Consider the following 14,864-nt stretch of genomic DNA (forward strand, 5'->3'; position numbering starts at 1 on the left):
CTCTCTCTCTCTCTCTCTCTCTCTCTCTCTCTCTCTCTCTCTCTCTCTCTCTCTCTCTCTCTCTTCTGGCGAGCATGGACACAAAACTCCAGCAACCCCTCAAGACTCGAGTGACTGGCAGCTACACCAGGCCGACATCATGGATCGTGCGACCATGATCATCACCTCTCCTCCTCCTCCTCCTCCTCTTCCTCACAGGTGCCACAGAGTCAGAATGTGTCAAGGTTGGGCCCGGCAACAGGGGGTGACCCATCTGCTTACTGGGTGGACGACATATTCAGAGGTACTTACATACAAGGTCGGCCGATGGTGGATGTCATCCGGTGAGTTATGTAATGATTCACCAACTCTGGTTTTCATCCACACACTCACACTCTCCCTTACCCATACACTCACACTCTCCCCCACCCACTCACTCACGAGTCACTTTTCTTTGTCTTCGACAAAACATTATGAACAAAAGGGTTGCTTCAGTAGCGTAGTGTCATGGTGAAGACAATAAAAACATCACTTCATACAAACTTCCAGCCTAATCTAGAGAGTCAAACTGCCAGAGGAATCATTTTTCTTCATTTAATAATGTTTCGTACCCTTGCTCTCAATCTGTAAATAAAAACATGATGGGCTAAAAAAATTTAGCGTCTCATCTTTTCAAACACTGAGTATTTTTGTGCACCAAAATATACGGTAGTTTCCCAGGGTTATGATAATGATACATCTGACGTTTGTAGATCTCAGCAGAAACTTCCACTTTTGAGGCTTTTGTAAGCCAAGAAATGTGTTTAAAGCATTACTAAACTTTGGTCCATTTTCCTTCAGCTTAAGATGGGTTGTCATATAATTCATTCCTTAAGACTCTTTTTCCTCCAGACTCCCTTCTGGACTTTAGAGTCTTACCAAAATAAAGGAATGTCTTTAAATGTCGTTTCTGAATTCATTATAACCAAGATGTTTTCTTGTCTTCGTGTTACAGGGATAACGATTAGGTACCTCAGCTTGCTGTCCGTTCATTACAAATATAAAGATAAAAGGTTTTCAATACCTTTAAAACAATAATCAAAGAAGCAGGAAGAATTCCCTGTTGCTTCTTAACCCACAGGCATAATCGGTTTGGTTCTGTCATCAATACTCCCAAAGTTTCCTTAGAGACAGTAACATTCCTAGTTTAATAACTCCATCCATCAGAGCGGTCTTGGATGTGCCATTACTGGCACAGGTCGGATGTGTATTCTCAGTGCCACCACTGACATATACTGGGTTTATATTTATGTGTGCATGGACACTTATAGGAGAGTTTGTATGTTTGCGAGTGTTGTGCATAGCATGGTTTGACAAATGCTAATAATGATGATGATAAAAGTGACCTCAGTGATAATAGTTATTACTCGATTATTCCTACACATTCATCCTATAAATTACACAAGATTCATTCATATTTCGATAATCAAAAATGTATAAACAATATTGCAGGCTACTGAAGATTATCAATAACGGCACCTAATAGGTATCTAGTTTTGTATAGTTACCCTACAAAGTAAAAGAAAACGTTTTAAATTAATATTATAGAAAATGAAATATTAGGGATAACTAGTTTCTTTATAGCTGTGCATAGACGATCTATAATAACATTTATTTTTGTATCTCAGAAAGACAGTTTATGACAGATTTTTGGTTTTTCTTTCTTTTTACATTCCTTGATACAGTTGTAGTTTAATTAGCACATCATTAAATACACTACAGAAAAATATAAATCGATTCCCCTCGTAAGATGAAATTATATTGCCTTAACTGTCTGGCAAACCTAGACCAGTAAGCCAGCGCAAGAAAATCAAATTAAAAGTTGAAATTCTTCTAGGTATGTAGATTTTGTAGCTTTTTCTTTCTCTCTACATTTCCTCCTCTTTGTTTTTGGGTTTTTTTCTTGCTCTTCTCCTCACTTCGATTCCCTGACCTTGCCTTTTCTCTTTACCTTCTTCCAAGTTTTAGTTTCTACTTCTCTTCCGTCTTTGTTTTTTCTTATCTCGGTCGTTAAAATATGCATCGTGAATAGAAAAATTAAAAGTAATGAACTGTTTACCAGTTCTAAATTAACATAAACTGTGCACATAGTCATCATTTCTATTTCTGTACAAAAGACAGTCAGTTTCTCTGCTCGTGTGTGTGTGTGTGTGTGTGTGTACAATCTGATTGCTTCACCGTGGGTTATGCGTCAGCAAGTCTTTTTGCTGGAAGTGTTCGATTGCCATACCCTTTGTGTTTTGAACTACAACAGACATATAGATAGAGGTCCTGTGCCTCTCACTCATGCATATCATAGCTGGGATCAGATGCAGATATAGCTGGCAATAGCAATGTATATCATTCCAGTTTCGAACTGACTGCGAGTACCTCCGCTTAAGCTAAATTTGTAATAGTTTAGATAAGCATCCTCTGCTACTGGCTGTTTTCAGTCAGCTCACGAAGCTTCTGATGTTCGATGTTGAAGCCAAGTCTAGTATATACAGACTGGGTTATGGCTTTACCAGAGAGTATTTTATGGCCCTATCTTAGGTTTTGCTACACATTACCGACATGCCTCTGTAGGCAACAAAGACGACAATTGGTTTCCCAGTCACGAGGTTACCATCCATCTGTGCATTCCCGGAGCATCATACACTTCCCCCCAGGCCACTGCTGGGGGATGGTTATGGGGACGAAGTCCAACATAGCCGTGATCATGCACTGGTCGGTGCCAGATTGGTGGATGACCGGAAGGCAAGTAAGTAAATGCGGGCTGGTGGATGAGCAGTGGGGCTGGTGGATGAGCAGTGGGGCTGGTGGATGAGCAGTGGGGCTGGTGGATGAGCAGTGGGGCTGGTGGATGAGCAGTAAAGGAAACGGAGTAGATACGAATGCGAAATATGTGAGTAAATGAACAGGAAATTTGATGAATAGATGTACTGAAGAATATAATCAAATGCACGGAAAAAGCTAACAGAGAACCATACGAGAGAAACTGGAATGCTGAGTACTGAGAAACGTCAGAATGACCAAACGGAAAGACGTAACGGGGATTAAATCAGGAGGAAACTGAAAGACACTTAAACAGGAGAAGTAACAGTAGAGAAGGAGGGTAGGTTGGGCCGAGGAGCGTCAACAGCATCAAGGCAAGATTCTCATACTCTCCTCCCACTTCCGGCCCAGCCCTGAGGCCGTCTCCAGCTGGTCGTACTATACACAACACTTCACTGACGTAAACTTTCCCATACGTCGTCCATCGGCGTAGATTTCATTAGTCCAATCTAATTATTTCCTGGTCTCTATGAAGAAGCCTAGAAACTCATTCGTAGTCGCAATTCTATTGTTATATATTTCACCATCACAGTTCGTGGTCACGTTTCATGGCTTGTGTTCGTGATTGACGTGTGTTCCTCCTGCCCTTGTTCCTACCCCTGCCCCTGCTCCTACCCCTGCCCCTGCTCCTGCCCCTGCCCCTGCTCCTGCCCCTGCCTCTACCTCCTGCTCCAGCCCCTACCCCTGCTCCCTGCTCCTGTCCGTAGTAGTAGTAGTAGTAGTAGTAGTAGTAGTAGTAGTAGTAGTAATAGTGTTGGTGATGTTATCGGTAATATCTGCTCATATTTTATCTTATCTATCATTAATACAGTTTTCAGACCTTCCATTTACCTGAATTACTCTGTTTACATTCACTGTCCCATGGGCATAATGGAACGACCTCTGGGTCTGATGACCTCGTTATCAGACCCAGGGGTCGTTCCATCATGCTCAAGGGTTCAAGGGTCGTACGCTCTAAGCCCGCACCGTTATGGTCGTACCGTCATGCTCAACCTTTAATAACGTTCAGTATGTAACATCCACTCCCTGTTACTCTCAGACCCCCCCCCCCATCCTCTCTCATCTGCTCCGGATGGGAAAGATAAGTAACAAACTGTGTCGTATCTACCGTCCGTCCGGGAACGTCACGGAGGGTGACGGGTGTGACGCGTCACTCCTGCTGACGTCACGTTACACGGCCGACCTGAGGAGCGTGGGGAGGGGAGGGTGTTGTGGGGTCAGCTGGGGCGGGGAGGCGAGAGCAAGTTTCTCGCTCTTAACAATTCTTACATTCATCAGGACACTCGGGTCGAGCAGTGGAGTAGCGAAACACACATGTTCCTAATACGATTCCCTTCGTTCGCACAGACAGCTTGGGTGTCTCTACTGTATCTTGTGACCTCAGGTGTCTCTGGTTCAGGTAGGTAGGGTCAATAAAGCGTCATGATGGCGCTTATCTAATAGACTTATCTAATATTCGTCTACATATGATTGCCCCACATGAGATAATCAAAACCTCAAATCTTAAAAAGATATCTTCTAGCGAAGAAAGATCAACATGCACAGTGTGGTAGGTGCCTGCACTACGATATAATACATTTCAATTGGCTTTACACATGTACACATCACGTAGACTCGACCACATACTATCATAAATCTAGCTGTCATTATGGAGTTGCAACAGGTATCATCTGATACCGAACTTCACACGATGATTCGTGAAATGATTTAATTCAGGTGTGAACTTCCTTGCACCTGAGGTGGGAAATGATGGATATGGAAGATGTCTTGGGATGACCATAGCAAAAATATTACGTTTGAATTTCAAAGGTAGACATTCATACCAAGATAGTGACTAAGCAATGTACTGAATCATGCGTAGTGCGGGGCAAGATAACACCAAATCTACAGAAACCAGAGGAAGAGATATCAGTGTGTACTGACGAGAGCCAAATATCCCAAAGATTGATTTCTCAAGGTTTTGATTTCAAGTATAAACCAGAAGCGTCACCCAAAAGGTCACGGATATTAAAGTTGAGGACTCGACCAACGACACACTATATGAGAGTCACTTTAAGAACAAATATCTAACTATGCAGAAGCTTCTAACTCATCAAATACAACCATTTGACCATTAAGCACGTCGTTAAAACCCTTTATCACGAGGGTACAACCTTCAGATATCATACGGTGACCTTTGGCGTATCCCGTAAAAATCAGGTCGAGGTATGAGAATGTCGTATATCGTATCGTGACTGGGGACTGTGTTCATGACGTCGTCTATACGATACTACCAGTGAAATGCACAAACAATCTACCAAAACCTTTGCTAAGTCGACAAACTAATTATGTATATTCTCTTGTAACATATGGCATGACTCTGGCATGAAATGCCTAACCTTTCTGCCCACGAACTACGCAGACCATCCCGGCTCTGAATCGTCAACACGGACGCCTCAAGCACGAGTAACTTACGACCCTTGGGTATGACAGTGTAAACTCTGGCCCAGCCCTGAAGAGCCAAGTTAAAAATCACACGATCATACACAAGGGAGGCAACAGTTGTGCAGAAGAGGTTATTGCTGTAAACCTTCGTCCATTGCAGACTCAGTCACTTGCAATCTATAACAGAAATTCATACAGATTCATTCATAAATTACGTCTCATTATTTTCATGAAACTAACTTGATCGTAGATCATATTCAATAAAACGAACAAAGCTCTCAATCATCTAAACATTCTACAAATAAAACTGTAATTCAATGGTTGTTCTGCTAATTTTGATACCGTATGATAATTTTCAAAAAAGCGAATTGATTTTCTTCCAAATGTTGATATGGTTCAGGCTTTTAATATCGTCTGTTCCTAAAGTCACTTCAGTTCATTCAATTCATGTTTCAAACATTTAATTAAACGGCTATACGATATCTAATCGTTTCCTTCTACATATATCTGTGTTTGACTCCTTGATGACGGTCTAGTTGTACCTAGAAATCCTGTATATTTGTCCATTTTGCCGATAAGAAACCGTGCCACTTTCTGTGTGGTAATTTGTCATTAAAAGGACAAGTAATTTATATATGGTAAGTCATCAGCAGAGCCGTAGCCACCTGGCGGTGTGATCTGTTTTCAATCAAAAGTCGCCAGCTTTCTATGATAAAAGAAGTCGGTCCACTTTCTATGGTGAGCTGTCAGGTAGATGCCTCGCCTTTTACTTGTCTGAGGTGCGCTGTCATCAGGAAGCCGAGTGTTTGTCTTTGTGTAGTGTAATGTCAATAAAAAAGCCACTTATTTGTTATGCTATCAAGAAGCTAAGACACTAACTAGGCTGTGACATGTTGTCGGTAAGATGCTTAGTACGCAAAAATGGGAAGAAAATGCATACAAGACATACTCGCCTTATTTTGATTATTTCATCGTATCGCATTAACCAACGCATCGATTCTTAGTATGAATTAATATTTTCGTCTTTGAAGCTTGAATTTACTGAAGTCACTCGATAGACGTAATGGTCGGTGTAAATCTATTCTCGCTTAATTTCTGATTACAACGAACTGAAGATCGTTAGTAAGACTGGATAGAGGACGTAGACACATCTGGTATTAGGCAGCAGCTAAAAGCCAAGTAATTTATATTGGTACATCATCGGCAAGGCTCGAACTATCCTGCAGTGTCTGCAGAGGTCCAATCACTTCCCCGCTGACTTTGGAGGTCATCATAGAACCAGTGCACATCTTGCAATGGTCGGGTAAGCTTTATTGTTCTTTCTGACAAGTTACAAGTGTTTACCCGTGGAAAGAAGGTGCAAAAATGAACAAGGCATGCCCAAAAGAAAAGTTGTACATTGAAAGGGAAGCAGGATCCAATGAACAATTAACTATATAAGCCACTTACCGAGTTATCTCAGTCCTGACAAACTGACCAGGTGATCAATTCTGGCTGTCAATGAAGATGCAACTGGGAACTCAAGAAGTGGGACTAGGAGTGTGGAGGCAAATTTGGAATGTCACATGTGCCGTAAAATCATACAATAAAGTACCATCAAAATGTTGGCCAGACCGATTAGGACGCGATAATAACATTACCCGGAACTGCAACTTTACACACAGATAAGTTGATGTGATATAACCTACAACTGCCATACTGTCTATTATTATCAACTTTATTATTAATTATTCTTTGGGCTCAGGGCTTCCCCAAATTTGTCGAATTATAGAAAGATAAAACTATTACATGCAATAATTTGTTCTTAAAAACATCTTTTGATGGAATCTATGCCAATATCAAGCAAACACCATGGAAACCTTTTATATTATTGTAATGCTTGTTACTCGTATTAGGATTTGCCAGAAAGACAAGTTTATAGGAAATGCTTCATGTTATAAAAAGAAAAAGTGAAAAAGTTGAGTACTTCCCTTGATTTGTAGGACTGAATCTTCAGAGGATGGTCCAGAAAAACTTGCGACGTCTCCCATACATGGCCGGTGTGGCAGGCAGGTAGCATCTACCTCCCAGAAGACCATCTTTGTGGCCTACTGACGAGTTGTAGCAAGTTATGGACTGTATTCCTCACACTGGATCTACTCCTCACGTCACCTGGAAGTTTTTCTAAATATAACTTCCGTATTTTTCTTTGTTATTCTTTCCATATATATCTATACTGGTGATGCATGGATGGTATTCTATGCACAAGCTATTGTTATCAATAAGAATGATCACAATTAGTATAATCATTATTTCACTATCATTATGTAGTCTATTTATAACTGAAAATGTATGGATATAATCATTACTGATAACATCATTTTATGGTTATCAGTATCAAAAATATTTCAACAAATACCACTGCTGCTAATTATTATTTTAATTATCATTATCATTATTATTATAATAATTATTATTATTATCATTATTATCATTATTATTATTATTATTATTATTATACGAAAGTTGAGGTGCTATGTACTGAAGCCGTAATGAATACAAAATACCTTAGTTCGAGATAGCTTACCCATAGAAATTCTGAAATCAACTGTTGTTTTGACTGTAATATCGATCATTATAACATTGTGCAAACTGATCCATTATAAGTACCTGTCATACCCCCGACTGGGTGCGTTACTGATACATACACCGGCGCTCATACAGTACACGACAGTGAAATATGACTCACGTGAAAGTACGGAACCATGAGCCTGCGATTCCTAATCACATGCACTCCAAGTATACAGGTATTTTGGGATGACCTTAGATTGGCCCTGCTCATCATGGGAGCATGAAATGTCGTAACTACGGCTCAAGAATGTGGTCTGAGACGAAAGAATTCGCGCTTGTTTTGCGGTGCACATGTACCGCTACTCTTTTATGACCGCTAAGCGACAATCCGGTTTTACTGCTACCATTAGCGCCTTTCTTTAGCATCCATGTTTCCTAACACAAAATGGTCTTGTTTATGTACCTACAGTTTCCAAGAATTTTTATGTTATATTTTGTTTAAGATATTCTTATAAATATAAATGGAAATAGAACCAATGGGAATTGTTTTAAGATATATTGTTCTCAAAACATATGAGCGGGACGTACACCTGGAGCGCTAGACGGCCTTCACATACGGCAGCATAATGACCTGGAATAGCACATCTGGTCTTTATCTTTGGCATTGACATAGTAGTATGATAACATTATCTATTGCAGAAAACCATTTTATGTTAATACCAATACATACGGCTATTAGCAGTAGTTTCTTAAATCGACCGCCAGCTGGCTGTCAGCAGACGATCTCTCTTTTCAATCTGGGAACTAAGATGACCAAGACATTGATGGATGTCTCAACCTGGGGGAAGCAATAGAACAGAGTTAGCATTAGTAAGTATTATATCGATAATAAACATGATAAAGGTGACGCGTCCGGTACTCAATTTGTATCAAACCATATCAAAGAGGGGAGATAATCTAGTCCAGAGTAAGACAAGGAAATCATGACCGCCATGGCGCAGCGCATTCTGGGAGTGACGTCACCATATCGATCCCAACAAGCTTGGTAGAGTTCGCCATTTTGACATTCGCTCAGAGGAGCGTAGTGTTAGTGAAAATATCGTAAAATTCTGTCGCCATCCGTCCCATTACCTCTATTATTAGGATAGGATTAATTTTTCAGTCATCCGTCATTGGAACGAGCCCAGGTAAGGCAAGATTGGAAGAGTTTGTTATTGATAATTATTGATAATAGTAGCAGACGACCCAGATAGATCAGCGGTTTCATCGTGTCGTATATTCATGTTACCTTTTTCCAAGGACGAGAGAGAGGGATGGGAATACCTACGTTGTAGAATATCGTGTAGTATCATGCATTGGCAGTGACACCGGTGTCATTGTTGTGTTATGTGCGATGCGGGTCGGAGGTTGAAGTGGGAGTGACGCTGTTGGCAGCCTGGGTGAGCCTCTTAGACACTGGAGGAGGTCACTTCCGCCCTTCCTGCCGGGTTCCTATTAAGTTTTGGCGACGTTGGAGGGTGCGGGCGTCGAGTTAAGGTGGTGTTGGCGTTCGTGGTTGTGGTAGGTGGCGATGAGGGAGCTGGTTGCGCTAGGAACATGCTAGGTGAAGCTAGGAACACAGGTTGTAGGTGACGGTTTGTTGTGTTTGTGCTAGCAGTCGCTCATGTTGTGGACGTGAGATCTGCTCCTACTCTCGTCTCTTTCTCTCTCTGATTTTCCCACAGATTATATATACTGTTACCTACCATTGTAAGTAGAATTCGTTATGTGATACTTGTGATAGATACTAAGGAAATATATATAGATAGTTTATATGAATTTGTTTTTTACGTCACGTTTGGTCAGGTAACTTGCCGAGGACGTTGTTGGGTGTTATTGTTCTAGTGGAGTCGAGCTAACCTTGAATGTTTAGTCATACGTGACTGAATATTGTACTCATATGTGTAATATATCTACAGTACTGTATAATATTGGTTCGGATAGGGAACATGTGTGATACTGTTTGTGTATTTTAGATTGGATGACAATTTTTGAGGTGAATACTTTCCCTTTTAGGAATATTTGTTGTGGGTCACTTTCTTCCTAAATTTTATATGAGCTTCGCTTCTTATATGGATTTGGATGGATTTTGTAATATTCTGAGCTTTTGCAGAGTAGATCCTGTACAGATTTTTTTTGCATGGTTATGTTGGTATGGAGATAAGTTGTTCAGACCTGGACAAGGGTTGGTTTGTATTCTTGCTGGTTTACAGTAGTTTCCTGTATGCCTTTATCATAATCATTAGCTGTTTTGATATTTTGCGTATTTAAATCATATGTTTGGTTCATATATATATATATATATATATATATATATATATATATATATTTTTTTTTTTTTTTTTTTTTTTTTTTTCGCTGTCTCCCGCGTTTGCGAGGTAGCGCAAGGAAACAGACGAAAGAAATGGCCCAACCCCCCCCCCATACACATGTACATACACACGTCCACACACGCAAATATACATACCTACACAGCTTTCCATGGTTTACCCCAGACGCTTCACATGCCTTGCTTCAATCCACTGACAGCACGTCAACCCCTGTATACCACATGACACCAATTCACTCTATTTCTTGCCCTCCTTTCACCCTCCTGCATGTTCAGGCCCCGATCACACAAAATCTTTTTCACTCCATCTTTCCACCTCCAATTTGGTCTCCCTCTTCTCCTCGTTCCCTCCACCTCCGACACATATATCCTCTTGGTCAATCTCTCCTCACTCATTCTCTCCATGTGCCCAAACCATTTCAAAACACCCTCTTCTGCTCTCTCAACCACGCTCTTTTTATTTCCACACATCTCTCTTACCCTTACGTTACTTACTCGATCAAACCACCTCACACCACACATTGTCCTCAAACATCTCATTTCCAGCACATCCATCCTCCTGCGCACATCTCTATCCATAGCCCACGCCTCGCAACCATACAACATTGTTGGAACCACTATTCCCTCAAACATACCCATTTTTGCTTTCCGAGATAATGTTCTCGACTTCCACACATTTTTCAAGGCTCCCAAAATTTTCGCCCCCTCCCCCACCCTATGATCCACTTCCGCTTCCATGGTTCCATCCGCTGACAGATCCACTCCCAGATATCTAAAACACTTCACTTCCTCCAGTTTTTCTCCATTCAAACTCACCTCCCAATTGACTTGACCCTCACCCCTACTGTACCTAATAACCTTGCTCTTATTCACATTTACTCTCAACTTTCTTCTTCCACACACTTTACCAAACTCAGTCACCAGCTTCTGCAGTTTCTCACATGAATCAGCCACCAGCGCTGTATCATCAGCGAACAACAACTGACTCACTTCCCAAGCTCTCTCATCCCCAACAGACTTCATACTTGCCCCTCTTTCCAGGACTCTTGCATTTACCTCCCTTACAACCCCATCCATAAACAAATTAAACAACCATGGAGACATCACACACCCCTGCCGCAAACCTACATTCACTGAGAACCAATCACTTTCCTCTCTTCCTACACGTACACATGCCTTACATCCTCGATAAAAACTTTTCACTGCTTCTAACAACTTGCCTCCCACACCATATATTCTTAATACCTTCCACAGAGCATCTCTATCAACTCTATCATATGCCTTCTCCAGATCCATAAATGCTACATACAAATCCATTTGCTTTTCTAAGTATTTCTCACATACATTCTTCAAAGCAAACACCTGATCCACACATCCTCTACCACTTCTGAAACCGCACTGCTCTTCCCCAATCTGATGCTCTGTACATGCCTTCACCCTCTCAATCAATACCCTCCCATATAATTTACCAGGAATACTCAACAAACTTATACCTCTGTAATTTGAGCACTCACTCTTATCCCCTTTGCCTTTGTACAATGGCACTATGCACGCATTCCGCCAATCCTCAGGCACCTCACCATGAGTCATACATACATTAAATAACCTTACCAACCAGTCAACAATACAGTCACCCCCTTTCTTAATAAATTCCACTGCAATACCATCCAAACCTGCTGCCTTGCCGGCTTTCATCTTCCGCAAAGCTTTTACTACCTCTACCATTTCCCGCATTAGCGAGGTAGCGCTAAGGTAGTACTCATACCTATGTCTTTTTCTCATCATTCTTATGTTTTTACTTGTACTTGATGTAGGCATTCAGAGTCTTTAATATTATCTTATTGTCGATGTAATGAATGTCTGTTGACTGTGATTTGTTTAAAAGAACGTTTTTTTTTTTAGTGCAAACCTTGTTGATTTTACCCAAAGCATACATTGAAAAGGTTATAGTATTTGGCTTGCATTTTCAAGTAACTTTTCTAAGTGGGCTTTGTGATTTCTTGGATAATTTGTCTTTGTCTTTTTCTTTTTTCTCATGAGATTTTTCAGCTGTTCTAATGAGAGAAAATTGAAGGGAATTTCCAGGGTTGTTTATAAGTTTGGTTAGTTTATGTTGTTTTTTTATTTATTTCAGATGCCTCTTGTGTTGGATGAGTAGAAAAGCAGCTTAATCTAACATGACCCCAGTAATAATATTACTAAAGATTGCCGTAAAAGTTTGGTTTAGATGTCTATACCATTGGTTTTAGATCTGTTAGTTTTGGTATTTAATGATATGATTCAGCAGGGTTAGTTTAGTGCTTAGATGTTATGATCTGTTGTGGCATGATTTAGGCTTATATATTTTACTGAACAATATTATTTAGGCAATGATGCTAAGGGTTATATACTGTAGTGGTAATGTACGGTTGACTAACCCCTTTATGTCCCACAATGTTATCTTTCCCAACTCTTAGATGTCAGTTTTTCACATTTAAAGATGCATTTGAATTACGCGTTTAATTGTATTTATATAACAATGAAAAGAATCACGTAAGAAGTGTTTTTTGTCCACTGCTTTGACTGTAATGACGTGAAGAAGTTTTCAACATGTTTCATCACAGTGTGCTAAAAAGTGTGAGAGTAAAGTAGGAGTTCAAAGTGAGATGCCATTACACATATATTGTTTATTCTGTCTGCATGGAAACATCAATTACAGGGGGGTCCCCAGCTTAGGAATGAGTTATGTAACTGGATCCAGTTTGTAAGTCTGAAGATATAAAGAAATGATAATTTGTATTAATTTTGAGTACTTATAACCTCACCGTAATATGTATTAGATATTGTATTCCTAAGTATAGAAAATAGAACGATGTCAAGCAACACTCGGTGGTAAAAGATGGACATTTGATTAGTTGTGTGATTTGTAACTATGAGTAATCAATTTTATATCAACCCAGGAATTGATTCATCTTTTTCGCTCATTCTTGGGTGGATATTTCTAAGGTGAGGACTCCCTGCACTGTTTTTTTTTTTTTTTTTTTTTTTTTGACTGTGCTGGAAATTGCTTTATTGTATTTGGTAAAAAAAAAATTCACTTTCATTGAAATTTTTCTTTGACATATGTTGTAAAAGTTTGTAAAATTATCAGCTGCACCAGTCAAATGCAGTTTTTTCAAAGTCAGGTGTGTGCTGGTATACTGCTTCTGATATTGCTGGAAGCCATTTTTGTGCCTCATCTTGGTCAGCTTTTGATGCAAAAGGAGTCATTGTTCATAGAATCAGTTTCCACATGTTATGAAGATAAATCATCATCAAATAATTTAGGATCATCTGCTCGGTCGTCAAAATCAAGCTTTCAGATTTCTTCCCTAGGAAACTCACAAAACTGTGCTTTCATTGGCATGTTTGGAGGATGACTGCTGTTGGGAGAAATATTTGTGCACTGTCATCTCAACTACTACCTAGGCTTTATTTACATCTTTGAAGATGTGGTTCAAAACTTTATTTGTAAATATCCATCCATAGGTGGTGCTTAGCTTAAAGGGGTCTATTATTGAAAGTACGATAGTAGCTAAAACACATGCAAATGTTAACTATCTTTGAAAACTGTATGCATTCATATGTTGAGAGACATGATAATGTCCACTGTTCAAGTCATGAGATATCAGCCACACTTATGATGCTGTAGAAAGTCAACAGATTTATGTATGACAGACCAAGTGGTTCTGCAATCTCCACCAGCAGACTGGTATAATGTTAATATGTTCTGCATGCGAAGTGGATTTGGTAAACCATGAAAAAAGTCTGTGGGGCTAGGATGAGGATGGGGAACGTTGGTGCATTGCACATGGCAGCAAGGGAATGCATGTGAGTGAATGCAGATTTTCTTTGTTCCTGGCGCCACCTCATTAATGCAGGAAATGGCAGTCAGATATAAAAAGAATATTTTTTATAAAAAGAAAATATTTCTTCTATATTTTGCCTTGTAGGTGAGTGGGAGGTTTACTTTGGTTTTGTTGAATCTTTACAAGTGTATTACCTTCAATTTTGTTCTCATTAGACTGTACATGATTGTCATAACCTATTATGTACAGTGGATAGATTGTGCTTGATTAATATGCCCATTTGTTTACTGTTGATAGATCATGCATTACTTTTATGCACCATTATGTTCTTTGGATATATCATGCTTGCTAATCCTCATTATGTAGCTACTGTGGCAAGATCATGCTTGATAATTATGCCCTGCTACATTTTTTGGATAGATTATACTTAATTGTTATGTTCCACTGTGGCCTGCATAGATCATACTTGATTCTTATGGCTCATTTTTGGACTGAATAAATCCTGCTTGAGTATCATGCCCCATTGTGAATAGGATAGATCATGATTCATTATATAATCTGGATAGATCATGCTTGATTATTAAGCCCAGTGGTTTTATTTGGAGGGATCATGTTTGATCATATGTAAATGAGCACAAAGGTTAGGGACATAACTCTTCAGTTCAGCATAGTTTTTAGATTGTGTACATAAGGTTAGAGAAACTGTATTGCATTTCTAGGGTAGATTTTAGAAATGTGATGGTATACCAAGATTTTTTTGTTAGACTTGCACTGTAGCTTTTTGAAAGAGAGTATTTATTTAACCCGAAGCATGTACATGCAGCAGGCTGTTGAGAGACTTAGTAAGTAATGGTGCAAAACAT

General features: G+C 39.8%; 1 protein-coding gene and 1 long non-coding RNA gene across 13 annotated transcripts in view; one reads left to right on the forward strand and one right to left on the reverse strand.

Moving 5' to 3' along the window:
* Window positions 1-8,382: 8,382 nt before the first annotated feature.
* LOC139747997 (uncharacterized) lies at window positions 8,383-9,267 on the reverse strand. Its single transcript, XR_011712500.1, has 3 exons — window positions 9,134-9,267; window positions 8,537-8,644; window positions 8,383-8,437 (listed from the first exon to the last, which is right to left on the reverse strand). It is a non-coding gene; the product is annotated as an uncharacterized lncRNA (long non-coding RNA).
* The window catches only part of LOC139747995 (uncharacterized), a 69,773-nt gene continuing 63,736 nt past the window's right edge, over window positions 8,828-14,864 (forward strand). For 9 of the 12 annotated variants that reach the window (XR_011712499.1, XM_071660532.1, XM_071660537.1 and 6 more), the window contains exon 1: window positions 8,828-8,993. The gene's annotated coding sequence lies outside the window, so the exon portion shown is untranslated. Of the gene's footprint in view, window positions 8,994-9,225; window positions 9,367-9,417; window positions 9,556-14,864 lie in introns of those variants that run through there. The other 3 variants (XM_071660536.1, XM_071660534.1, XM_071660535.1) reach the window with 3 other exon arrangements.

The sequence above is a fragment of the Panulirus ornatus genome, chromosome 71 (assembly GCF_036320965.1).
Source record: "Panulirus ornatus isolate Po-2019 chromosome 71, ASM3632096v1, whole genome shotgun sequence".
NCBI classification, from domain to species: Eukaryota; Metazoa; Arthropoda; class Malacostraca; order Decapoda; family Palinuridae; genus Panulirus; species Panulirus ornatus.